Below are 26618 nucleotides of genomic sequence, written 5' to 3' on the forward strand. Positions count from 1 at the left end.
ACTAAGAGATAGATGGAAAAACCAGGCATAGTAAAGTTAGGTGGCCTCCTCAGCCCAGAGAGATCAATGACAGGTTGAAATGATGCCGATGGATGCTTTGTTCCATTTAGTCGAAGACTTGACTGGGTGGAGATCCATAGGAGCCAAGGTCAAGGCTTTACCCATCTTCTTGTTTCACACAGGAGGACGTGTGATCATTGAGCATATTGGTGGAGACCCCTACTGGATGGGACACTTACTGATGCCCTATATTCTCATCAGGGAGGGTCCTGAGTCCACTTTTCTGCTTCCTCAGCACAGGATGTGGAGCTGCTGCCAACCCTGTGGGTCTCCACACCCCATGCCTCCACCCAGTGAGGTTTGGACACCAAAGGGGATGCCCTGGGAAGTTCTGCCAGGATTTCCTGTGCTGCTAGGGTGGCTCCCTGCACTGGGCAGCAAACCAAAGGTCACAGACTCTGCAAAAGCACTGCCTTTGTTGCTCAGTGGAAGGCCCTGACCACACAGGTCCGAGTTAATTGAACACACTGGGAAAACGACTCATTGAAGTTGGACGTAGCAGGATGACGAAGAAGTGACTGAACTGATTGAGAATGGGTTTAACTGAAGAGCCAAGCTGCCTCAAATCCTTCGTGGAAATGGGCAGGATGTAAACAATAAATCATAAATAAATAAAACTCCGGAGCTAAATAAAGCCCCTTTAAATATCCCATTCCTCACAACTGCAAGCATTGCAAAGTGTCGTTAGCCAGGATGGACTGTTACGGGCTTTCACTCCTTGACACTGAGACTGGATTCAGCCTCAGATACTTTTCATTCAAAATATTTTTATCCAAACCCTGTGTAGTAACAATGATGAGTAAAATGATGAACTGAGGTCTGAAGTACTGAACCAAGGCAACTAAGCTGATTTTTCAATCCAGCTGAATTTTAAGGATTAGAGATTTTAGTCAAAGGATCTTAACATATGTTGTGAACCTCCACATCTCATGAAGCATCATCAGATAAGTAAATACACACACATGTGTACGCCATATACATCTGTATATACACTTATATATATACCTATATAACTAAAAGGCAGAATATATATTATACATAATAAGTAGATATATACTTTAAAATAAGTATATATATTTATAACATATACTATGTATTTATATACACTATATACTTTAAAATATATAGCGTATTTTTTTTATATGTGATATACTAGATATTTTATACTATTAAATATATACTATAAAATGTACAGTATATATACTTTTGTATGTAATAGACTATATATTTAAAAGTATATACATATTTGTATAATATATACTTATATATGTATTTTGTGTTTTCATTTTTCTGTTTAGCCAAAAGCGTGGCTACTTTTTCTTTCTGTTCTGTTTACGGCAGTGTTATGTATTGTACCTCATGAGGAGGTTTATCCAATAGTCTGTAAGATAAAAGTTGGGCAGACAGAATTACCGTACTTAGAAAGGCATCAGGTTAAAGACCAACCTACTGTTCCTCCCTTGGTCCAACCTGGTCATCTTCCCCCTCCATCACTGGACTAGATCATTAGCTATTTCTTTGGCTGAGCCTCAGAGGAGGCGCAGAGGGGCTCATTGGCCCCACCCAGCAGTCAAACTGTGCTCTCTGCCCCGGCAGGCAAGCATGTGGATGTCTGTGCTGTGCTGGGGAGGTCAGCTGCCCTCTCGTGGGCCCTCCTACTTCTCTGGTCAGCTCAGTTGGAATCCAGTTGAGAGTTGTTTGCTGCCAAACCTGTTTATGCCAGTTGTACCTCTTCCATTTAAGACATGTAACTAATATTACATAAACAGATGATACACGAATGTGGAAAGGAGAGATGTTTCTATGAAAATTACACTGTTGTCTCGGAAAAACTTGTCAGTAATGGATTTGCTTTAAAAAAAAGTTGTGGCCAAATAAATTTCACACAAGATAACTCTAAAAGGTTAGGGGGACAGTCATAAAAATCTAGGCAACTTCCACAGTCAGATTGCTTTTCAGCTGTCTTTGAAACTGAACCTGAAAAAATCAGAGCAGATTTCTGGTTTGTGCAGGAGAGACAACTGGGGATTCCAGAAAGTGGGCCCATCGTCAAAGACCAGGCATTGCTCTTGTAGCAAATTTGTGAATGAGTGTACACTCATATATTTAAATATCAATGAATAAATGTCAATTTATATATATATATATATAAAATGAGAGAATCATTTATAATTCCATGCTTTAACCAGTCTTTTTTTTTAAGATGAACTGTCAACCCAATCCAAGATACTGTATGTGTCGATGCAAGCTACTGTATGTGTTGGATTATAGTTTCTTTTTTAGTGGCAGCATGTTGTGTAAAATATACATGTCTACTGAGCATGTCAAGATGCTTATACTATGTGATTTACAGGAGAGCTGAGCCTGGCTGAGGAGAAAGCAGACACACATCTCCCTTATCTTGTGCATCCAAGGACACATGCTAATTGAGGGAAACTGTGGGCAGAACCATTTGTGCAAGCCCTCTGGAGTGGATGCACTTTCTCTCTCCCCGCCTCCCCCTGCCTTCCTGTCTCCCCTCTCTTCCACCTTCTCTTCTCCTTTCTACCTCTCTCTCCTTCTCTCTCCCTAAGCAAATGTAGTTCAGTTCAAAGAACTCCGAAATAAATAAGGGAGAAACCATTTGGAGTTGAACAACAATATATTTCAAAGCACTTGTTCCAGGAAAGATACGATCTTTGGCTTAAAAAGGTTTGAAATCTGTGTTTATTTATGTGAACCCAATAGAGAGAGAGAGGGAGAGGGGAGAGAGAGAGAGAAATTCCTTTAAATAATGAGCTTTGATTTACTGAAATGAGTTACATTAGGTGGTTTAGGAATATACCTATTTCGCATAAAGTGAGGTCAGGATTTAGTGAAGGAAATCTGATTTGAAGTGTTCTAAAATCCAGTGTGTTTGTTTTCATTCATTTTCTATCCTCTTTGGTCTAAAAACATTGTGGAAAGAACTTCCTCCATTTCTGTGCTGCGTCTAGACTCTGTATTAGAACACAAACAACTGCAGGAAAAACGTGAGGATGCCTGTGGATCCCGGACATGTTAACAGAGGTGTCTGAGAAGAATTATTCAAGAAGAAGAATATTTTACAATGAGGTGGTGATTGTCTTTCACAATAAAAGCTGTATGAATGTGCTTTCATTTGTGCTAATGTGGAATGCTTAAAATCATAAAACAGGTATGAGGATTGGGTTCCTGTTCACCCAGGGAATGTGGATCCCAAAGATAAGAATGCCAGAACATGAACTTCATGAGAAAGCATGAATCCACCCACCTCCAGCAAATAAGAGGCCATTCTGCATTTCAGTAATAGCTCTTACGGGTTTAATTTTGGTAGATTGTGAATTATTTTATTCTCCAGCACAAACCAGATGCTTCTCTCAAGTTAATGAGGAACAACTGATGGCTGCCTTCTCAACTAGAAAAGAAATGTTTCTCTCTGTAGTTCTGGAAAATAATGCAACTTAATGGCATTTCACCTGAATGGACTTTTAAGATGGATGGAATTGTCTTTTGCCTCTCAGGGCATAGGTCCAAGTTTGGAGCAGATGGCAGAAAAGATGGATGGCCACGGAGATCTTCAGGTGAAACTGGTTGGCTTTCCTCGATCCTCATAAATTCCTCCTTGATCCTCATCCGTCTCCATCTGTATGACCCTACATAATGGACCCTGGTTTCTGAGGATTTTCTGGGTCTGAAATAACCAAAATGTCCTGACTAAGCTCTGAACAGATTGGAAGAACTGCTTACCTGATATTTCAGGCCTTTGGAAGAAAGGAGATGTCAGAACCTGAAGTCTTGTTTTCCTTCCTTTGAGTAATAGCGGATTTTCTTTCCCAGTGACAAGAAGACACAACTACACACCTGGGCAGGGTGTGAACTCCAAAGCTCAGGGAGTGAGTTGAAGACACAAATTGCCTCCATTGTTGTTCAGGTAAAACCTAATAACAGAGAGACTTTTGGTTCTTTAGTTAAGTCTGATGAGAGACTCAAGGCATCCATGACTAAGCAAGACTGACAGAAGTTACTCCAGCCAACTGTCGTAAGGCATCAGAAGCAGCAGATGGTTGTGGAAAAACCTCAGAAGTGTTGTTCTGGACCACTGAGGTCAAGAGGGAACCCTCCAGGTCAATGGAGAGAGGGCCAGTGGTACTTTGTGGATTTAATTTAAAAATGCCTATGTGAGGCTCTTTATCTACGGCCTGATATTCTCATTAACTTCCTGATAAGGTAGATTTATTGGCATAATTGTTTTTGCTCATACTGGAGACTCTCCTGCTAACCAATTTACATTACTATTTTTTATTGTGATTGTAATTAGCCCCCATTTGGAGCCAGATGCCTTTGGTTTATAAATAGCATGTATTTTCAGAGACACTTAACTGAGAGGACAAATGATTCCCACTTAAGATGAGAATTTATGTGTAACTGACAGTGTGAGCATTAGCCCTTTGGGTGCCATAGGCCTGCAGACTCATAGGTACCCCCGCGTGTTGGAGGAATGGAACACACCAGCAAACTAAAAGCTGGCAAATCACAGGTGCTTAAGACCCTGGAAGAAAGTGTCCAGGAGGTGTATACTCAGCTTTAAGAAGGGCTAAATAAGTGTGACATTTTCGATGGGCCTTTTCTTCACTTGAGCAGAACCACAATATTTTACTAGTCAACCAAGAGATAAATCAAGATTTAAACCAGCTTTTCACCTTTCATGCAAAGCCTAACCTCAGTAGTTATTAAAAATAAATGGGATTTAAATAGATGTAGAAGCACCTATTTTATTTCCAATTTCACGCTCTTGTATTTTGCATTGTGGTTTTAGACCTGTTTGTGAAGGCTGACTTGGGGGAGGAAGCAGCCTGAGAGACAGCTGGGAGGGGAACTGGCTTTCAAGTCCAAGACAAAGTCCGGGCTCTGGGTTCAGCTGTTACCAGCTCACCAAGTGACCTCAGCCCAATTTCCTCACCTTGAAAATGGAAACAAAAATGCTTACTGTCTTGTTGTGGGATGCAGTCATAGCTGTGATCTGCAGCATTGGTGACTCTGGGCTGAGAGCTGAGGGTGGAGCCTCTCGTCCCTTCCCCAGGGACCATGCATGGAGGTCAGGGCTCCAGGTCCAGGAGGGCTTTGGCTTTCTCTCTCCCTGGTCTACGCAGCCACCTCAGTGTCGTTCCCACGGGTCATTCTGAGTGAAGAGCCAGGGAGATGGTCAGGCTGTGCCTCTGCTTCCCGACATTCTCCTGGATGACCGGCTCCCTTGGTCATCTTCTCCCAGCCCGCTGTGCCGGTGACTTGGGGGAAGTCTCTAAGTGGCCCCCCTCTTACTGTCGCCTGCTATTTGTTTCACCAATAACTGACTTACAGGAAAATAGTGATTCTCTGTTCAAAACTTTTCTCACATCCATCACTTTCTTCTCTAGGTAATGTTTGCTGAGTCCTTACCACATGCAGGCCCTGTGCTCACACTTTGCTGATATCGTTTTGTTAACACGAGAGAACTGTGGATAGGAGAGGCTAAGGGAGCGCCCGCCCCAGACCTGACAGCTGCTCCGTGGTGGGGCCCCTCCCTCCCGAGCTGCAGACATCCCCTGCCTTCCTGAGGCAGTTGTCCTCCAACTGTTCGCTCTCCACCCACTCCCTCCTGCAGGCCACCACCAGATGTGTCTCCCCAGACCGCGCCGTTCTGATATGATTTCCTCATCAAAAACTGCCAATGGTTTTGTTGTGCACCAGCCCTCAGAAAGCTGACCTTGCTTGTCCTCCCTCCTGTGTTCCCCAAACCGGTTCTCAGCTACAGCCAAAACGCCCTGTTTACTAGTTCCTAAGTACTCCTGAGCCTCTGCACGTTAGCCTCTCTCCGCTTGAGACCGCACCCACCCCATCTCCCAATCTCCAACCCAGCCTTGAGGGCTGAGCAGATTCTCAGCCAGTGCTGCCTTCTGGAACTGGCCCAACCAGAAACCATTTCTCTTCCTTCTGAGCTTTTGTGGTACTTGTATCATCTCTCAGATGACAATGTGTGCAGGGCCTGGCTGTGTACTATGTACTATTACTTTCTTTCTTTTTTAAATTGAAGTATAGTCAGTTATGTTGTGTCAATTTCTGGTGTACAGCATAATGTTTCAATCATACGTATACATACTATGTACTATTACTTTCAATTGTCAAGACCTCTAGAAGGACCTTGCCGTTCACAGATAAGAAAGCCATAAAGAAGTTAGCGACAGTGTTAAGGCCAGAGTCTAGTTTCCCCAAATCCCAGACCAGCAATTTCTTTTCTACTATAGCTTTTTACCTTCTTTCCTTCCTTGGAGGCCAGAGACTATATCCTGCCTCTATTTGCAGTTCATTTAGCACCCAGTGTAGAGTCTTGTATCATGGGGATAATCAGTAACTATTCATTGAAAAAAAGCAAACAAAAAAAGACAGGAAGGAAGAACAATAACAAATCAATGTAACAATAGCTAACACTTAACGTGGCACTTCTGTTTTAATTGAATCCCCTTTCTAGTTTACTCCTTAGAACATCCCTATGAAATTGGTTCTGTTATCACCAGTCCCATTTTACAGGCGACAGGTAAGTCACTTGCCCAGGGTCACAGACCTGGTGAGGGACAGAGGCCGAGCCTGAACCCAGAGAATCTGGGTTCTTCCCTCCACTGTGTTACCCTGGAAGATCAAGCTCCAAGTCCAGGAAAGGACACAGAAAGAAGTAGGAACCTCAGATCAGCGTCGAAGATGACAGAGCAGAGGAAATTTAGATTAGGCTGCTAGGCTTTGTCTTCTTTTAATTTAAACTGAGAAGAAGCACCACTTAGATGCCAGAACAGTGGCCAGGCTGCTGAGTTTTAGGTCCTGCCTGGCTCCCTGTTATAAGTTGATTACTGTGAAATTCCCCAAATATAGCTCCACGTCTTCTTCCTTATATTCTACTCACTATAGGAGACTTAGCCCAGGGACTGTTAAAGAATTCACATGCTCTCAACTCTGGGTCCCTTCGAGAGGGGAAGGTTGCGGCTCTCTCTTCAGAGGGTCCCTCCGGAACATGTGTTTTCCGTGGAATGCTGCCTCAAAGGAGCAAGTCGCAGACTTGAAATCATCATGGCTGGAAATGAGTAGCTAGTATGTCAAGTCTGGCTGAAACAAGCAGATGAAGACTATTTAATGGGGGCTTTTTATCTTCAGAAGCGACTCTTTCGTTGAATCCACTGTTAATGTGGTTGGTTTTTAACTCAGCCCCAGTGGCTATTAGGATTTCTGCTTGCGATGGCATCACTTTTCTCTCATATGCAAAATTAAGTCTAACTTAAACGTGTTGTGAGCTTTAGAGCATGTTAGAGGAAGTGGTCTATCACTTAGCGTGGAAAGATGATTTTGCCAGCACTGAGAGAACACTTTGCGCCAAGAATCCCAAAGTGAGTGGAATACTGTCGCAGATTGGATGAATCAGCGCGGAATCATGTTTAAGTGTCTGCTGCATTTTGAGGGATTCCCTTCTGCCCCCACCCCTGTGGAGTGAAAAGCATCACTCTTCCTGTATGAAGAAAAACAGCTGTTTACAGCCCAGACCACTAACATGTTTTTGTGGCGATATTCTGAAGACTTTGAGTGTTTGTTGTGGCCCAACTCAGGCAACTTTATAGATTAATGAAAGGGGGTTTATTCTTGCTTCTAAACAGGATGCTTAGTTCTCTCTCTGCCTCTTTGATGCCAAACAAATCTGGCTGCATCCCTTGCCCGCCACCCCCATCGCCCCCTCCACCGTAGATGTCACGGTGCATTCTGGTGACTGTGATCCTGTCTGTTCCCAGTAATTAAAGGCTCGCTGAGCAATGTAGAAGTAGGTTACTGTTCATCTGGTTTCCTGGAAGAACTGTGCATGTGTGAGGGTAGCTTTTCGCCTAAAAGACTGAACCACCGAGAGAGTCCAGGGAGCAGAGGATGAGTGGGCCAGGTGACTTGCTTTTCTTAGCTCCAGTGGATGGGATGGACCCAGACCGACCCCAAGGAGAGCAGAACTGGGTTCACGCCTCTGTGCTGTGTCTTACTTGCGACCTTGGCCAAATGAATTAGCCTTTCTGAATCTCAGTTCCTATCTGTAAAATCAGGGTGATAAGGCCTAGCTTGCAGGGTTACTGAACTGATTGCAGACACTGGCTGGAAGGCGCCCAGCGCGGGTGTGCGGTAATTGAGAGTGGTTTCTGTTCTGGTTATTGCAGCTCTTGTCACTGTCCTCACCGCTGCCTCTCCGAGAGGCTCATATGCGGGAAGCACAAAGGGCAACCGGACTGCTCCTGCCTCCCAAGCACGCAGGACACAGCTTTAATCTTCCAAACGACCTGCCTTCCTTACCGCAGCAGCCAAAATTGCTCCAAAAACCACCAGAGTAAACATAGAAATCACAGCCACACAGGGATGAAAACAGACTGAGGTGTTTCCTCACTCCGGCATGGCGTCCCTAAGCTGAGTGGGCTCCTCCTTCCTTCCTGGTCAGCTTTCTCCCATCCATGAACACTGACGGACATGCACGGAGCACATGCAGGCTCACGGCTGAGAGGGCGGGGCGAGCGTCCAATACAACATGGATCCAGTCCTCACAGAGCTTACCAGCTACCAGGAAAGAGGGAATGCCCATAAACATCTCAAAAGTTAGGAAGAAAATGGTAGGACCACAAGAGAGAGACCCCTAAAGGGCTAAGAAGTTTAGGAGGAGAGAGAAATTTTAGCTGGAGTTGGGACATGCAGGTTTTATGAAAGAGGCAGCCTGGCATTGTCTTAAAAACACGGAGTCCGGGGCGGGACCACCAGTTTTGAACCTTGGCCTTGCTACTTGGCCGTGGCTCCGTGAGCACCAAGGCAGGGTCACATCTTGGTGCCTCTGCTTCCTCGACTTTCAATCGGGGATACTGGTAGTACCTCCCTCTCAGGGCTGTTGTAAGGATTCAGTGAGACACATCAAGTGCTCAGAACAGCGCCTGGCACACAGTGAATGCTGTTTGTGTTTGTTGAGTGAATTTACTCAAGGACAGGGGTGGATTTAGCCTTCAAGGGAAGGTGGGCGATGCTCCCCCTCATGGAGGGATAGCAGGAGCCCAAGGTCTGCCCTGGGGCATAGGGTCGGGAAAGGTAAGAGAAGTGGAAGGCAGCTTGGGATCAAGCTGTGGAGGATCTTGAGTGGCAGGAATCTTGGACTTGACTGAAATGTGAAATGAACTCAGTCTTCCAGAGTTCAGTGTGTGTGAAGCCAGAATCTGAACCTGTCTGAGGGTAGGTCTCCACATCTCAGACCAGTGACCGTGGCAGTGTACCAAATGCCAGCGGGCATGAAGTGGAAGCTTGGATTATCAGGGCTCAACACGTAGGCCTGAACCAACACCTCAGGGAAGATGTGCAGCAGAGCCCCAGCAGGAAGTCAAACTTCAGGACAAAGAGATGGGAGGTGCGGAGGCATGGGGTGACAGGCAGGAAATGTCCTGCGGTACCCCTGTCTACTGCTTCCCTTTCAGATTACAGATTTTTTTTTCTTAAGGGCACGGTCGGCTGTTTCTCTTTCTTTTTTTTTTTTTAATTTCATCTGAGCTCTGGGATGTGTGCAGTCATCTTTACTCTCTGTGCTAGGGTGTCGGGGAGGTGGGGATGATCAAAACCCATCACAGGAGACTTTGCTTTCAGGCATCAGTAGATGTCGTGCTTTGTGAGGGCGTGGGATCTGTTGCTGTCTGCCCCTTCCTCTGCGCACTCATAGCTGGACCAGTAGGACTTCAGAAAGGGCTGCACAAAGTCACAGAGCCCCTGAGAGGATGCCCGTCATCTTGGGATTTGTTTTTAAGTAAAAAATTGGAGGGTTGGAATGCCTTACATTTGATTTGCTTTCAACTTTAGCTGTGTAAAGGCTACGTTCAATTTGTAAGAACTCATCTAAGTTACAAGAGGATAATGCAGTTAGCCTTCCTGTCCAGGGTTCTGCAACCATGGGTTCAGCCCAAGGATGCAGGACCCACGGATAGGAGGGCTGACTGTATCGCTTTTCAAGTGTTATGGGGACATAGGAGCAGTTACTAAGACCACTTGTAAGTCGTGTGAAATTCTTCTTGGAACAAGGTAGCACACAATAAATCTCTATGTGCACCAAATCAAGATCAATTACCAAAGAAGTCTGTCTGTAACATGGGAACAATGAAATGATAAAGTGCAACTATAAAGTAATTTGTGGCTCTGAAGCCCGCTATGCATCTTCCCACGAAGTGACTGAGAGTGAAATATCACCGCATTAACAGTTGGAAGAGAGATCTTCTGGCCCAGTCTGCATTCTGTCTGCAGTGGAGGCACACCTGAAGGGATCTTGGGTGATTTCCAGAGTGGGTGCCTGAGGCCCTTGCGCAAAGGTTCCCTTGCAAGCTAGAAAGGTAGATGCGTAGGCTCAGAAATGATGGGACGTGTTTGCTGGTGTGGGCTTTAGAGTCATTTTTTCCATACTTCTCCTGTGGCTGTTTATCAGAGCATCATATTCCAATCTTGGAAACCATTTCTTATCCATCACATCCTTGCTGAAGAGTGAAGTTTGCCCCCAGCTGTCTGACAGCCAAGTCACATCAACTTCAGGGCGAGTGACACATGTCCAGAGGGAGAATTTGTCTCCTTCAAACTCAGGCCTAAAGGGCCTGATTAATACATTATGTAAGAAAGAGTGAGGTCATATAAACATTCCAGCCCCCACCTTGAACCAAAAATCGTCCTTATTTGGTGCTTCCAAAATTAGAAAGCAATACAGGGAATAGCTCTCAGGATCAGTGAAAAAATAACCGCTTTCTTGTTCTTGACCAGGGGTTTTGTGACGGTGTCAGCAAAGCAGGCGATCTGTTGCTCTTAGCCCTTGAAAGGCTGCCTGTTGCATTTAGCACTTGAAGTTTGGACTGTTTTCATTTACCCTCTCAGCCCGCTTAGAAGGAACATTCTGGAAGTCCACTGAATCCCCACCTGCTGTCAGGATGCCCAGGCATCATTGAGGGGAAGCTCTGCAGGGGGGCCCTGGGCCCCTGGGGTTGGGTGAGGAGGGTGAGTGGCTTTACAGCCCTTGGGAGGAAGCAGCGGCCCCCAGCCCGGCAGGCCTGCCGCTCCGCCGGGCCCTTCAGCAGCTGAGTCTGAGAAGAAATAGCATAACACTTTTCTCAGATCATCATTTTGGCTGAGCTACAGGTAGATCAGATTTCACCCTTAAATAACTGTCTTCTGTCTGTGTAAACAGTCACAGCCATTACTCTTCAACTTCAAACCTCAGCCCATGAATCTGGATTGGTTTCTTTTTCAGACCTTAACTCTGGGGGCCACTCTTCCCTGGTTTCTGAAGTCTCCCATGCTTCTATCTGAGTGTGCAGTCTCGTCTCTGAGTCTTGAAAAGCCACGCTCGCGCCACATGCAATTAAGGGAGAGAGGGATGTGAAAAAAATTCATTTACTTCTCCCCGCTGGGGCCTAAATCTATTTTAACGTCCGTCTTGCATCCGAAAAGACATGCCAAAACATTAAGGCAGGGCGTTCTCATTCTTTTCAATGGGAAGAAGAGGTTGTGCAAAGGAAGCCTGTGTCCCTGCAGAATGGGTGAGAACCTGGCAAGAGGTTTGTCTCCTTTAAGAAGTTAATATATTCAGTGGCAGCAATGATGCTGCCAAGTCAGTTTATTCTATCTTCAGGGAGAGAAAGGCAAGAGTTTTGCAGCTGTTCTAAGTTTCTTTTTGGATATAAATTCTCTTAAAAAGTAAGAATCACAACGGCAGCTTGCTTAAAATGACCTTTCCAGCATGCCCGAGAATTTGAGAAACAAAAGAGAAGATAATGGATAATTGATTCTGTTCTCCAAAGGCCCATTCTGACACTGAACGGGTCCTGGCTTGGTTTCTACCACATAGGTGTTTAGTCTCTGCCAGCAGGAGGACACAGATGGAGTCTCCCTTTCTGCAGATGTCTTGAAATGTCAAAAACATGAGAAGAAAATCCATTGACACATTGTCATTGTGACAATGTGGTATATCCCTTAGCATCAATGTAGCCATGCCTCAAATGACACCCAAAGCAGTGGGACTGGCGAGATTTTAAAAGAATGACAGAGAACCCCATAACATGGAGAGCAGCTTATTTTATACCCAGGAAGTCACGGGATCTTTCTGCAATTTTTGCTTGAGGGCTAAACCTTAAACTCATTCCTTAGCCACTCATTAGGTCTGATTAAGCAACAGGGTAAGAACATAAGAATTCACCTTCCAGCAGGGGAGAGGTTCAAGGTCTTGAGTTGGTTACTAAATGTAAGACTTAGGAACTCTGTGATTTAATCAAAATGATGGCTTCTGGTAGCAATTCAATCGAGTTGTCATATCAAATTAAGTTTTATCAAGTTTTGTTTGGTTGAAATATTTACCAGCCTGGATCCCCAGCATAGCATGTGCTCACTGCATTTGTGAATGCGAGGTTAGAGCCACCCTGTAATATAAGTGAGGTCACCTTAATTGGCCAGTTTTAAGGCTCTGGGGTTATGGGGACATCAGAGCCCAGGGAACAAGCAAGTAGCCTGTTAGGAAGAAGATCCCATAAAAGAGATTCCTCACTTGCACGATTTAGAAAAGTCAGCCCTTCAGTTAATGTTTTGTGCAGGCAGAGCCTTAACCTAAATATAGAGGGCTAAAAAAGAATCCTTCCATGGAAGGGCTCCCTTAAATTAGCTCAGCTCATCTATTCATCTGTGTGTACTGACTCGTGCCTAAACATTGGAGGCCAAATCCAAAAAAAGAAAAAGCCAGCCCTAGGAAAGATGTAGAACAACTGAGTATAATTCTGGACGGAGGAGCCCACAGCAGGTCCTTATTAGAAAAGAGATAGGCTGGCTCCTTGTAATCACCCTGGCTGAATCACTACACAGTTTGGCTTTACAAGCGCTTTTGGAGTATATGGATTTCTCCATTTATCATGATTCCTCTCAGTTTCCAAATTATATTATGGTCCAGGTTCAAACTTAAGATTAGAAATTCTGAAAAGATGTTAGCCAGTGCTACTTTTTGTACTTTCAGTATTTCCACCTTGCAGGGCTTCCCAAAATGTGCTCAACTAAAAATTGTCTTAATAGGTGGCCAGGTAGTCAGGTCGGCCTTTATCTCTTAAACATAGGAAGCTCTTCTCAAGAAAGAGGAGATCTGAGGAGATCTGGACTGCAGTCTCCACAGCTAGAATGGCAAGGGGGAGCAAGCCAGGATGCACAGAGGTCCCCATGGTCCAGAGCCTTGCATCATGCACTTTGCTTCCCACTGAAGCCAGAGGTTCGTTTGTACCTGCTGAAACACTGCTCATGCCCTGCCCGAGTTCTGTCCACTTTGTTATCTAACTTGCTACCTTCTAACGACTTCCCATTTCTCTGTGAAAGTCAGCTAGTGGATGACACCTGTAGAAGGAAGTCAGACTCACAGACATAGAAAACAAACTAATGGTTATCAGGAGGGGAAAGGGGATGGGGAGGGATAAATTGGAAGTTCAAGATTTGCAGATACTAAGTACTATATATAAAATAGATTAACAAGTTTATACTGTACAGCACAAGGAACTATATTCAATACCTTATAGTAAACTATAACGAGAAAATATGAAAATGAATATATGTATGTATACGTATGACTGAAACATTACACTATACACCAGAAATTGACACAATATTGTAAACTGACTCTATTTCAATAAATTTTTTTAAATAAATAAAAAGGAAAAAGGACAAGGGAAGATGTTTGGAAGCAGTCCAAAGGTTATACACTGTGTTTTAAAGGGCTGTGGAATTGTCCTTGAAAAGCTATTATTGATCCTAGCAGTTTTACCACATGATGTAGTGTTTGGGCAACCAATTGGGTTATGGTGTTAGAATCCTTATAATTGGGTGGATCTATGCTTTTGGCTATCTTCGGAGAAATACATTATATGAATGCTTCTATTTAAAGAGAACAAACCAGAACCAAAAAAAAACCCAAACTCAGTTCCCATTACCCGACCTCCTCCACGCATAGTATTCCGATGTGGTTTATTTCTAAAACTGACTCATTCAGCTTTTCTCCTGGAAGTTGTCAGTTTGTGCGCCTGGTTAATGGAGAAAATCAGTGCAATGCCCAGGCGCAAGGCATGACTCATTCCCGGCATTTCAGGGCTTTGTAATGGAAATCATAGTTCCAAGCTACGGTTCCTTCCCAAGTGGATATGTGAATATTAATGAAACAAGTCCCTGCGACTCCTGCATGACTCTCACCGTAGATTCGGCGTCTGCTTATGAAGTGAAGATTCCTCTCCATAACCCACGCGTGTCTGAATACCACAGTATTGTTTTAATTAGTCTTTTAAAGTGCAGTAAAATATTTGGCTTTGGTGAAAGGAGGAAATTCTCTCCTATGTTTGAGTTGTTTGGTTAAAAGGGCATTTTTGTCTACTGAATTAGTCTCCTGGGGTTTATACTAGTATCTGAATGCTTTTTAAATAGTCTCTAATGACCTGCAGCCAAATCTTATTCATTCATTCAATCTCGCTCTCTCTCTCTACCTACCTATAATTTGTGTGTGTGCATGCAGCGTATATATACATATATATACACACACACCTTTTTTTACATATGTATACGTGTATCAGTCTCTTGGGAAAGCATGGAGTATTGGAACCCTGGATAATCCCAATCTTGTATTTTGCATTATGCTTGCCCAAACCTGCCCCAAACCTTTTTCAAGTGCTATTCCCCTTTCTTTGTGCTACGTAACATTTAAAAGTAGTAAAAGAGACAAGAAGGAGGCAGCAGGAAGAAGCAGAGGAAACAAGGAAGACAGATATTCCAACACTTATGTTTTTCTTGACACGGGTTTGAATTTTGTATCTGACAGACTGGTAGAAATTTGCGGAAACTCACAAACGTGCCAGTTTCCCGTCATTTTTGGAGATTGGGACTGAAGGTCAAACATTTAAAGTTGTTTTCTGGCGATTCTTGTATGTCTACAGTCCATTGGACCAGGAATATATATATATATTGGGGGGGGGATAGCTGCTAAATGGAAAGTAGATATTGAGAAGATATTTTCAGCAAAATAAAAGAATGAGCAATATATCTTAAAACTCAGCCATTTTATTCTAATCTTGTCTTCTCCAACAATAGCTCCCTGCTACGTGCTCTTGAAACACAAGTGCTAATATTATGAGAAATGAATTACATGAAAAACAGTCTAATCTTTTCTAAGAGTGCTAAAAATATCAATTTGCAACCAAGAACATTTAAATTTTCTTCCCTTTCCAGATGATGCAGGATTTCAGACTGGATTTCAGAGGACACCCTGAGGCCTGCACATGAGTGAAGCCTTTAGTCCATAGAAGTACAGATCTTTAGACAAGGACATTCAGAGTGAAGGCCTTATCATTACCCTTTGTACTGAGCTTTTAGATGCACAAATCACTGTTCTCCATGTCATTCTTTGGAAGTGGCTGGTGATAGAAGGATTTATTTGCTTTTCTTATGAGGAAATTAAGGCACAAGAGATTCCATTCTCGGACTTAGAACCTAGGGCTATATCCCTGAGCTCCTGTCTGCAGTTGGGAGACAGCTCCAAACCAAACCATTTTCTATTGCTAGTTTCTCCACGGTAACCCTTCCATCTGCTTGTCCTTATCAGATCCACCCATCTCTCAGAATGTGAGAAGGAAAGTACTTCTTTCTGTTGGATAATCTTCAAGATTTGACGAGGGGATCTTGTCTGGGACCCGAGGTAGAGAGGACAAGTTGGAATAATGACCTGGAGGATTTGGAGGCCAAGTTGGTGGAGCAGGTGTGTGCGCGTCTGGAGAAGATGGAGTGTGTGTGTGTGTGTTCCCAGTCCCACTGGGGCTCCATCCCTTATGTATGTATTATTCCTCAGTCCTTTGCCATCATTCATTCCCATGTTGTTTGGTGGGAAATCTCACAAGCACATCTGACGTCACTGTGTAGTTCTTTATAATAACAGAAATATTTTCCTAGTCTTCATGGAGCTGTAGAAAAAGAAATGTGTAAGTGAAAATGCAACGGTCTTAATACAACTGCCAGCTTTTCTGTTTGAAAAAAAAGATTACTTATCAGAAAATAAAACTTAATAAGACAATGCATGGCAAATTGGGCCTGAATATATCACTGCTCACTTTGTAATGCATCTGCTGTGAAGTTGCTTTTTGCCAACATGGTGTAGTTTTCAGGTCTGTGAGTGAGAGACTTGGAGGGTGTGTGTCTCTGGACTGTGAGCAAAGATCATGTTTAGGGTTGTAATGTGGATATAGAGGCCTTTTTGGTGTATGAGTACTTTTCTTTAGGGCTAGTTTAAGAGAAGGTTAACTAAACTTCAGTTACTTAACTTAACCCCATTTGTTAAATATCCTTTTCTGGAACATTGGAAAGCGTCTTAGTTGAGACAAGATCCAGAAACTTGTTCGGTTCCTACTGTTAAAGTTGGAAGAAAACTCAAAGTAACCAGCATCACTGAGACCTAATGAAGCAGTTTATATTTTTACTTTTTTTTTCAACTTCAGAAGCTTGTTGCCATGTAGAGTAAAAGAAACCTCATGCTGTTCATCTTTTCAGTGGACGCTGCCAGTGAGAGTGTTGTTATTGTTAGATAATCATAATGGTATGTTCTGGAGGCTGTACTCCCCTCACCCGGCACACTCAATTCACTCACACCCGCCAGCAGAGCCAGAGGAAGAAGAAATAGGCAATGATGTCTTATTTGCTTGCAGAATCTGATTCTCGACTGCTTTGGAGACTGCTAAGATTTGCTCTCAAACTATTATTAAGTTTCTAATGCCATCCAGGTTTAGCTTCATCTGTAAGAAGACAGTGGGCAGGTGAGGCCAAGCCGTGCAGACCATCCTTCCAGCGAGAGGACAGCGGGCACCCACGCCGGACTAGGGCCCGGGGCTTGGGCAGGCGTGGAGCACCTGGGGCACGTCAGTCACTTCACCTCCACCAGCCTGTTTCCTCACCACCTGCCCCGTCACGCTTGTTTTGAAAATTAGGTGTAATGATATTTAGAAAGGGAGTTGGCAAACTTAAAAAAAAAAGTATTCCATAGATGTTAAGATGTTCAACACCAGAGGCTGAGCAGATAGATGTAATCCTGTGTGCATACAGGATTACACGTGGGGAGACACCGCTCATTTTGGAAAACTTTTTAGTCACTTCTGGATGGGGCCCCAAGTGAAAAGTATTCAGGGAGGCCAGCTCAGCAGTTTCTCTGTTTCACTGAAATGGGAAAATCTCCCAAAACACAAGCAGGTAAAGTGAGTTGTGACAGACCACTGCTCAGATGACAGAGAGATCTATGAGTGAGGCGACGTTGCACTTTCAGAAGCAGTGTAGGTCTCGGGGAGAGCGGGCGTGATCCGACCCTTGGTTCCTCAGACTGCCTCACAGCGAGTGCAGGGCTGAAGATCATGGACACATCTGAGGTGGGATTCCATTACAGGGGTGTCCCTGGGTAAAGCAGGAGCCCTGTTCTCACCCCATAGTAAATGTCCGAGGTCGTGGGCAGTCTGCTGCACGCACGGAAGGATCTTGAGGTATGCGTTTATAGGGGGAATCATCTGTATGTTGTACTTACTCCCGGGATTCAAAAGGCAGCAGAAACAGAGGGAGGGTAGAGCTCAGTGGTAGAGCACGTGCTTGGCATGTGCACGAGGTCCTGGGTTCAATCCCCAGTACTTCCATTAAATAAATAAAGTACACCCAAATTTTTTTTTAAAAAAGAAGAAAAGCAAGCAGCAGAAGCAACTGGGGCTGGCTTAGTTCCCTGCCAGCCTCCTGTCTCTCCTATTTCATTCCAGTGGCTCTCCTCTGTGACCTCTCCATCTCCTCAGGCCAGACCTGTACAGGAGAGAGTCACAGAGAAAATAGAATAAGGTGGTTTCCTAGAGGCTGTTGAGTGCAGGTGCCAAGGGTAACCAAGGGACACATACCGTGTCTGGATCCTTAACTGTCAACAGGTGCCCCTCCCAGCACACATCCCGTTCAAGGCTCATCTTGTGAATTTCTCTGACATTTCCCAACTCCTCGTTATTCTGTGGTTATGAATGCTCACTGATCATCACTTATATTGTAAGCATTTGCTTTTGTTCCAAAAAGTATTGATGATAGAGTTTCTCAGCACATAGTCATCTTCCTCTGGATCTGCACTCTGACTATGTCCTCATGCTTCAAAAGATAAATTAAACAGACAATACAATAGAGAAATACAAAGATAATACAATATTTATATGTGCCAAATGAAAGCATAAGAGGAAATCAACTAAGAACAAATTCCCACTCTACTAACAGAATAGGCCAGCCCTGTTTTTCAGGCATTCAGTGACTTCTGTTTAAGCAATGCCACCTCATAGATAGGCCCTCGTAGATTGGAAAGGAAGGAAATGAATGAACAAGGAAAACACTGTTTTTAACGTTGCTGGCTACGTGGACCACCAACCCTGTGTTCTTGGCAGCCAGCATATTGTTTTCTTCCATGCCAGCCGCTGTGCAGTGCTGTGAGAGATGGGCCTTCCCAGGGGAAGCTGTATACCCAAGTGAGCACCCTGCCTGGTTCTCCAGGGACAGAAGCGAGTACTGATGGCTCTGGCCTTTGCAGGCTCAGGCTCCAGCACACTAGGGAGGGTTGTCATCTCTTGGAGTCACAGAGTCATCCCCTTCCCAGAGCACCCCTGTTAGGGAAGGAACAGCAGGTAGATGGCATCTGATTCTAGGATACCGTACGGTTGGCCTAAAACCAGACGCAAGTGGACATATCCCGACTCCGTTTGGGCAGAGTCAGGGAAACCTCCATTTCTGTCTCGGAAAACTGCTTGGAGGGGGTGCCCGAGCTCAACACAGTCACATATGTTTCCCAAACTCTACTAAAAGGGCTCGTCCTGAGAGAGACTGAGCGCTGGCGGGAGACTGAGCATGAGGATGGGAATCCAGAATGACCTTTCTCTGTCAACTTCATCACTTCCATGATTCTTCCACTGAGAATCACTTCTCAGCCTGATTTATTCCTACATCAGAGGCTGCCTCACATACAAACTCTTCCTCTTCCCAGCGGAGCTCCAAAAACACTCATCTGTCTGCATAGTTTTAATCAGAAAATTTAGATTACTTCCTGCAGATTGCCTGTTTCATGAAGCAGGGGACACAGGAGTCTTTTTGAAAAGACTGTTTAAGTGATCATTTGAGCCAAAAAGAAATCACCTTTTTATTCATCAGTGCAAGAGGCTTTTTCAAGCCACCTGATTGAAGTCTAAATTGTTCCACACAGGAGAGTCTAAATTGTTCCACACAGGAGAGTGAGAGGCATGACTCTAGGTATATCCAGAAGGGCACAGTCTTTTAGTAAGTGGCAGATATATGGAATCCCCGAAGCCAGTAGACTCCCAGAGAAGGCATTTTTCAAATCCTGTCATTTGAAACTCCAGGCAAATTATTGGCATAGAGAACAGAGTTTTCCAAAGTCAACCAATCATCGGCTCAGATTTTAATAGAAAATCAGGAGTCAAGAAAAGTTAGAAGGTAGAGATTCTAAAGTCAGGCCTGGTTTTAATTTATATGTGGTTATTCTAACTAGTCAGAGAAGCACCCTCCCTCCTAATACCCCATCCCAGGCATAAAATGCTCACCCATTAAAAGACAAGTTAACTTTTTTTTAGGTTGTCACCTTAAGGGTCATTCATTTAGTAAATTAACTGACATTCCTAGAAAAGTTCCGTGGCTTCTGCCAGTAAATATTTACCCAGTTAGTGACACTTCACATGGCACCCCAAAATCCCTGGTCCACTTCCAAAGGGTGAGCAGTTTACTTTCAGGAAATGGATTACTCACTCATGGAATCAGACCAACACCCAGGCTACTCAGTTTCCACATCCTTTAAAATGCAGAAGGGACCTTTTCTGCTTCAAACTTTCAAACCTTTTCCAGATGGACAGAGAGGGACGAGTGCTTGGCGCCCAGCAAGGCTAGTCCAGCTTGGGTGGCTGAGCCCCGTGATGCCAGCTACAGGCTGCTGGTGGGTGGCTGGTAAGAGGCATCCCCGAGTGCCTGGAGAGAGATGCCTCCCGTGCCTGCTCCGTTTCCGTTTGCCAAACACCCACGGGAATCGAGGGAAATCTGTGGAAAGGCCCGAGTGTGCTTAGATGAGATGCTTCCCCCGACCCCACCCCCCACACCCCACCAGCCAGTTGCCTCTGCCGGTTTCACTTCTCAGCTTCAGCTGCCCACAGCTGTCTGGGAAATGGATCTGGGCTTGGGGAAGCAGCCACGGGGGTAGGGGGGTGGATATGGCATGGCTTTTGAACTTGGACCTTTTTGCCCTGGCATCCAAAACAGGCAGTCAGTGGGCCCATTCTATGTGGCTTTTGACTGGGAGCTGAGCTGGGTGCCTCTGAGGGAGACATGGGGGAGCTGGTAGCCAAGCACAGTCTCCTGTACATTTCTGGGCACCAGGTTTCCAAAGAAACACTGAGTGGGCCCAGAGGAAGGTGTCTAGGAAGCTGTGGGGTCTAGAAATCATATTATCTAAAGATTATTAGAAGGAACGGGGGGTTTTAGCCTGAAAAAGAAAATTTAGAGGCATGGCTATCTTGGGAAAGGGGAAGTTAATTTATCTAATTTTTTTGTATTTTTTTCACTGTAGTAGAATAGACATTACATAAAATGTGCCATTTTGAAAGTTGTTATGTGTGCAGTTCTATTACATTAATTATGTTTACAATGTTGCAGTACCATCACCACTCTCCATTTCCAAAGCTTTTTCATCATCTCAAATAGAAACTCTTTACACATTAAACAATAATGTCCCCTCCTCCCCTGAGCCCCTGGTAACCACTATTCTGCCTACTGTCTCTATGAATTTGCCTATTCTGGGTGCCTCATATAAGTGTAATCATACAATATTTGTCTTTCGTATCAGGCTCCTTTCATTTAGCATAATGTTTTCAAGATTTATCCCTTTTGCAGTGTGTGTCAGAATTTCCTTCCTTTTAAAGGCTGAACGATATTCTGTTGTATGTATACTCCCACATTTTGTTTAGCCATTCACTATTGATGGACGTTTGGGTTGCTTTTGGTTATTGTGAATAATGCGGCTCTGATCATGGGTGAACAAGTGTCTGTAGATTAATTCTTTGCAGTTTCAGAAAAACTCACCTTTGCTGAATGGGAAGAAGTTGCAGAGAGGCTGACTGCGGCTTCAGTAATCCCAGATGTCTTTGATGGTGGAAGTGGACTCCCCATGACTAGGCAGTGGCTCAGGCCAGGTGACCAGCAGGGAGGAATCCAGTGATGAGAGGCCACAACTAGTAAAGGAAGGGCTGGAGAACCTCTGAGGGCCCTTCTGTCTCCAGAATTCTGTGACTCTCGGGCAGATGGAGTGTGCATCATAAGGGAACCATCTGGAGAAAAAGAAAGTGGTGTCTGACCAACTTTCCCCTGGAGAAGAAGGGAAAGTGAAATGGTAAATTGTCTACCAGTAAGGAGAGGTGACTTGCTGGACTATCACTGGCCTGGACTTGAGATCAAAGGCTGAGGATGCTGTGAAGTTCAAACAAAGGCTCCGTTTAGTCTTGGGGAGAACTTCCCAGAGCTCCTAAGAAAGCTTTCTGGCACACTAGCATCTAGGGGTGGGGTGTGGGGGCGAGGGCCAGGGTTCTCAGCACAATCCCCGGTGTCTGCCCGGAAAGGAGGGCTGCCACTGAGAGGCTGGAGCCCCATCTCCACGTGGGCTGGCTAGCCCAGGTCAGGGCTGTGGGAAGGTGGACCATGCTGGACTGGGGAATGCCCAGCTGTGAATGTCAGCTGAGTTGGGGATACCCTGGGATCCAACACAATTAGCTTCATTCCATTATGGGGGGGGTCTTATCATTAACTGGGGAAGTCTAGCCAGAGAATTCCAGTATTCCAGGGTGAGTTTAATTGTGGGTGATTTCATTCTGCCCTTTTTATGTTGAAGCCAGGGGCTTGCGTCATATAACAGTGAATTCAGGGAGATTTTTATTTGCATGTGAATCATAGCTTTTCCAGCTGAATGTCACTTACTTGGAATTTTTGTCTGATTTTGTTTTTGTTTTTGTCTCTTGGTGTTTTTCCATCAGGCTCTTTGGCTAACCAGAAAAAAAAATAGAGGAAGGGCTCAATCTGACTGGAGCAGGGTTTGAGTTGGCAACTCGAAAAGGAGAGTATTATGAATGTGAAAAAAAGAAAACGGATGCTTTATTTTGCTTTGAGGGAGGGACTGAGGCCAAGTCAAATTGAGAGCTCTAATTTGGGAATGGTGTTATTACAGGTCATTGGGAGTTGGTTACGCTCTAAATTGGGAGGCCAGTCACATGAGGAGGCCTCAAAGGCAGATCACATGGGGGACAGTTGGGGTTCTTTGACAATGAAGTTTTATTTTATTTACTACATGGTTGAAATGCATTTCTGTCATGTTGGGAAACCAAGTCATCTTATTGGCCAGTGAGCACTCCCTGTCTTGGCCCCTCAGTTTTTTATAAATGAGCTAGTTCGTCCAATATGTGTGCTTTCCGGGGCTTTATTTAGGGACTGGAATCTGTTCACTGAACGGTGGAGCGAGCCATATGCTAAAGGTTACATATCTGTTCTCCAGCTTCACATGCAAGTCTTATTCGGAGGGGCTTGCTTCCTTTTTTTCCCAAAGGCTCTACCCATTTTAGATCTCAAGGTCAAGACATTCTGAAAACTTCTAAAATACATACATAAACATAATATATATGTATAACTGAAACACTTTGCTATATACCTGAAACTAACATTGTAAATCAACTATACTTCCATAAGAAAAAAATTTTTAAATACATACATATATATGTGTACGTATACATATATGTGATCTCTATTAGATTATCTTTCATTTTCTCAGTATGTTACTGTCAGCTTGCAAAAGAAAAACAAAAAAGATAGGTACTGCACTCACCCTGGACCATTAGTAACAAAGAATTCTTCCTACCCCCAAAGTGCAGACTCTTGACATTCTTGGCATCTTGGGGCACAGTCACGTATGGTAAGCTGCTGCTTTTTCTTGGTGAACCATAGTTGGCTTTCTTGATCTGTAAAGCCCTGATTAGTTACCTCTGTTGGAAATAAAAACAAAAAAGCAGTCCAAGAAGAGTATCAAGAATTCAGTGTCCAGTGCAAACAAGTGGTGCTCATGGTCCTAAAAGGGGACGTTACTAAGGCTGTGACACAGAGTCTGCTGGTGCTTCTGAAGCATGTGGACCGGTGATGCTTGTGATTGAGGTTAGGAATAGAAGGTGTGTGGAAACTTTCTATAAAAGGCAGCCGGGTCCCCTGGACTGGTGTGGACAAGTGATCAGGAAGCTCTGGCAGTGTTCATGGCAGTACCAGGGTATTGCTTCCTGACCTTGAGCAAGTTTCTCTGTGCCTTGGTTTCCCTGAAGCACCATATTGGTTTGGGGAGGGTACACTGAGGGCTTCTGGAGATGTAGGAGGTGTGAGATGTTTTCAGGTAGATGGAACAAAAGTGGTGTCACATGGTGTCACGAGAGCTCCAATCGAGGCCATGTGTCCCCAAACAGGGCTGGGCTACTAGTTTCCTCAACCACTGTGGGTGATGCCTCTGACATCACAATACCCAGCTGGACACTCAATAATGCTGATCTGTGCCTGGTGGACACCAGAGGCAGGGAGAAAAGGAGGAGGACACGTGGAGAGGGAGGAGATGGAGCAATCCCTTATGTGATAATTCCATCAACTCACAACTTTTTCACCTAACATCTGGTTCAACTGTAATGTGTTCAGCTCCATATAACCTTACAGCGTCTCTGCCCTCCCCCCAAACTCAGCAAAATATTATGGTCCTCTAACCAAGAGAATTTTGCTCCTGTTGCTGCATGTCTCGTGGTTCATCATCAGACCTGTGAGTTGATACTTCTTCACCAAACGGCTCTCCGGAGCAACCGTTTAGAGGTAATGCTCTGGCTCTGTGGTCCAGGCTCCTCTGGGTCTCCTGTGGACCCCCTCCACCCTCCTCCTTGGAGCCACACAGAACTCTGGCAAGATGTAGGGGTGGTTTATAAGGATGTGAGTCACTGGTCATGATGCCTTAAAACAGAAATTCTCACCGTCATTGTATTTGTGAGCCATCTCAGGCCTGGTCAGACTTCTTGTTCTGACAACACTCTTAAAACCCAAATGGGCCAAATTGTGGCTCCCTTGTCTAGCTTCAGAAGGCTCTGTCACTCCTTTTAAGTGCCTAGATGACTATGAATGGGAAACTTGAGAGGTCAGCCCTGTCCTAGACATATTATGACATTTTGCTTGCTTACGTGCTGGGGTTTTTTTGTTTGTTTGTTTTTTTAATCCAACAACTTCCCCTTAAAACTAGGTCCCTGCAGCCCTTTGAATTGATTCCTCTCTCAGTCCTTCTCCTGGTAAGAAATTATTTTTCCCACCTGGTTTCACACCAGCCTCGACCTCCTAACAATCCCAGAGCTGGAAATTGGAACCACCTTCATCACAGAGGCCATGATTTTCCCTTGGTTCCTTTAACCAGTGGTTCTCAAATGTAAGCCTGGATCCGAATCACCTGAAGGCGTTTTTAATCACAGAGTTTCTGATTCAGTAGATCCAGGGAGGCATCCTGAATTTGCATTTCTCACATGTTCCCAGGTGTGTGGTCCACTTGGAGAACCAGTGTGTTGGATCTTTTTGGCTCCCCTACTCTCCCCTCTTCCTTTCCCAGCCTGTAGGAGGGGGTCCCCTGGGGGCATTATCTTAGTCTCTCGGATAATGGGGACTGTTGGTAACAGTTACAGAGCATTCACAGTGGGCCAGACAGTGGTCCCCACGCCTTATATATATATAGATTAAATAATTCCAATGGCACAACAATCCTATAAGGTGTCTCATCTTCTAGATGAGAAAACTCAAGTGTACAGAGTTGCCCAGGTCACACAGCTAACTAAGTGGAAATTGGAGATTCAAACCCAACGGTACAGCTAGAGTCTATGCTCCTAGTCACGATGCTTTCTTATCTTTCTTCTCCTTTCCTGCAAGTTACTTAGAGCACCTGGTACTCCTACAGTTCTTGGAAGTGAATACCTCAGAAAGGAACCCCTAGATAACCAGCCTACCTTAGGTACTTGTAACCTGCGTCTTGGAGTCTGAGTCTCCAGGCGGCTCAGCTTTGCCACCTCTGTGTTGGGGGTGGAGTAGGGGGAGGGGCTCGCAGAGAGCAGAGGGGGCCTCGGGAGTGGGCTGATATGACGACGCTGGGAGGCATTCGCCTGTAGAGAGACCAACCCTCCCCTTCTGCTAGGACCCAGGGTCCCTTCACCATTCTGCCCTGGTCCAGAATTCTGCTGTGGACACTTAACACCACGACCAGAGACAGACGAAGCCGAGAAGGAAGAGATCTGTGTCATCAGCTGTGACAGAAAAGTGCAGGTATCTTTTGTCCAGTCTGGTCCAGCAAGTATGTGTGCTCAGCACCCTCCTTGGCAAACAAATAGGAGACACATAAGCAGGAGGCACTGTCCCTGCCCTCAAGGAGCTGACGGTCTAATAAAGGAGAAGTAGTATCGTATGTCATTGAGCTAGACGGTGTGGTAGAGAGAAGCAGTGAGGGCCAGAGTCGATCAACAGGAGTCAAGGAAGGAGGTAGACTCTTCATGTTGTAGGTAAGGATGGGGGCTGGAGGGGGCGAGTTTGGATGTACACAAAACAGTCCTACAGCAAAGAATATTTACTGATAAATAACAGCCTCTTAGGATTTAAACAGCCAGAGGTTGAGTCTCCGTTGGTATAGTCATAACTGATTGAGTTCTGTGTGTTTTCAGTAAATACAGTGTTGGATGCTGGCTGGAGTTCTGCTGGAGGTTCTGGGGTGACTTTAAACAATGGATTCTACTCCATACAGAGTTGCCTATTGGTTCTATAAACGGAGACCTTCTTAAAGTATTTTTCTACCCCTCTGGTCTGATTCTTTCCAAATTCTTTTTATTGCAGGCCTTTCTATGGGGTGGAAATCTTTTCCCATGGCTCTCTCTGACCCTGCACACCCCATTGAAAAAGAGGGATCCTAGCACCAGGCCATATACATTGATAGGGACCAAAGATAAATATCCAGTGGATTAATAAATATATCCACCTCCAAAGTTGGTGGTGTAAAGCTAGACTAAAACAAAGTAGGCAGTTGCTGTCACTCCCTGCTCTGGACTAGTGTGGCCTAAATCCTCTCACTATTTTTGTGTCTTCCTTTGGTTTAGAATTCTAGACGGTATGTTTGAGACTCAGGAAGGATGAGCAAGAGGCCCTTGTCCACAGACAGTATGGACTCTGAGCTCTTGTCTCCCCCTTCAACATTCCCACTAAGTCTCCCAAAGCAGGGCATCCTCGTCCAGTCAGTCCTCCTGATTCTGGTCCAGCCGCTGGCCTGTGGGTCTGTTTAATTTCACGGTGGGATGCCCAGAAGGAGGGAGATGGCTTCAGCCATTTGCATTCCTAATTAGAGAATTTCATCCTTTACCATCACCCTG

General features: G+C 44.7%; 1 protein-coding gene and 1 long non-coding RNA gene across 13 annotated transcripts in view; one reads left to right on the plus strand and one right to left on the minus strand.

Annotated features, from left to right (window-relative positions):
- Positions 1 to 26618, plus strand: part of SAMD4A (sterile alpha motif domain containing 4A) — a 197344-nt gene that overhangs the window by 81923 nt on the left and 88803 nt on the right. Inside the window, exon 1 of one of the 8 annotated variants that reach the window (XM_072963085.1) lies at positions 23760 to 24048. The exons of 5 other annotated variants lie outside the window; for them this stretch is intronic. The gene's annotated coding sequence lies outside the window, so the exon portion shown is untranslated. Of the gene's footprint in view, positions 1 to 23759; positions 24049 to 25425; positions 25528 to 26618 lie in introns of those variants that run through there. 2 more of the 8 variants (XM_072963086.1, XM_072963087.1) reach the window with 2 other exon arrangements.
- Positions 15164 to 23659, minus strand: LOC116280973 (uncharacterized). 5 transcript variants are annotated; one of them, XR_012073958.1, is made up of 5 exons: positions 23483 to 23659; positions 23036 to 23192; positions 21250 to 21494; positions 20014 to 20211; positions 15164 to 16079 (listed from the first exon to the last, which is right to left on the minus strand). It is a non-coding gene; the product is annotated as an uncharacterized lncRNA (long non-coding RNA). The 5 variants fall into 5 exon arrangements; XR_004190387.2 differs by lacking the exon at positions 15164 to 16079 and having other exon boundaries at positions 19956 to 20211; positions 23069 to 23192; XR_012073960.1 differs by lacking the exon at positions 15164 to 16079 and having other exon boundaries at positions 19956 to 20211; positions 21250 to 21531; positions 23069 to 23192.

The sequence above is a fragment of the Vicugna pacos genome, chromosome 6 (assembly GCF_048564905.1).
Source record: "Vicugna pacos chromosome 6, VicPac4, whole genome shotgun sequence".
NCBI lineage: Eukaryota > Metazoa > Chordata > Mammalia > Artiodactyla > Camelidae > Vicugna > Vicugna pacos.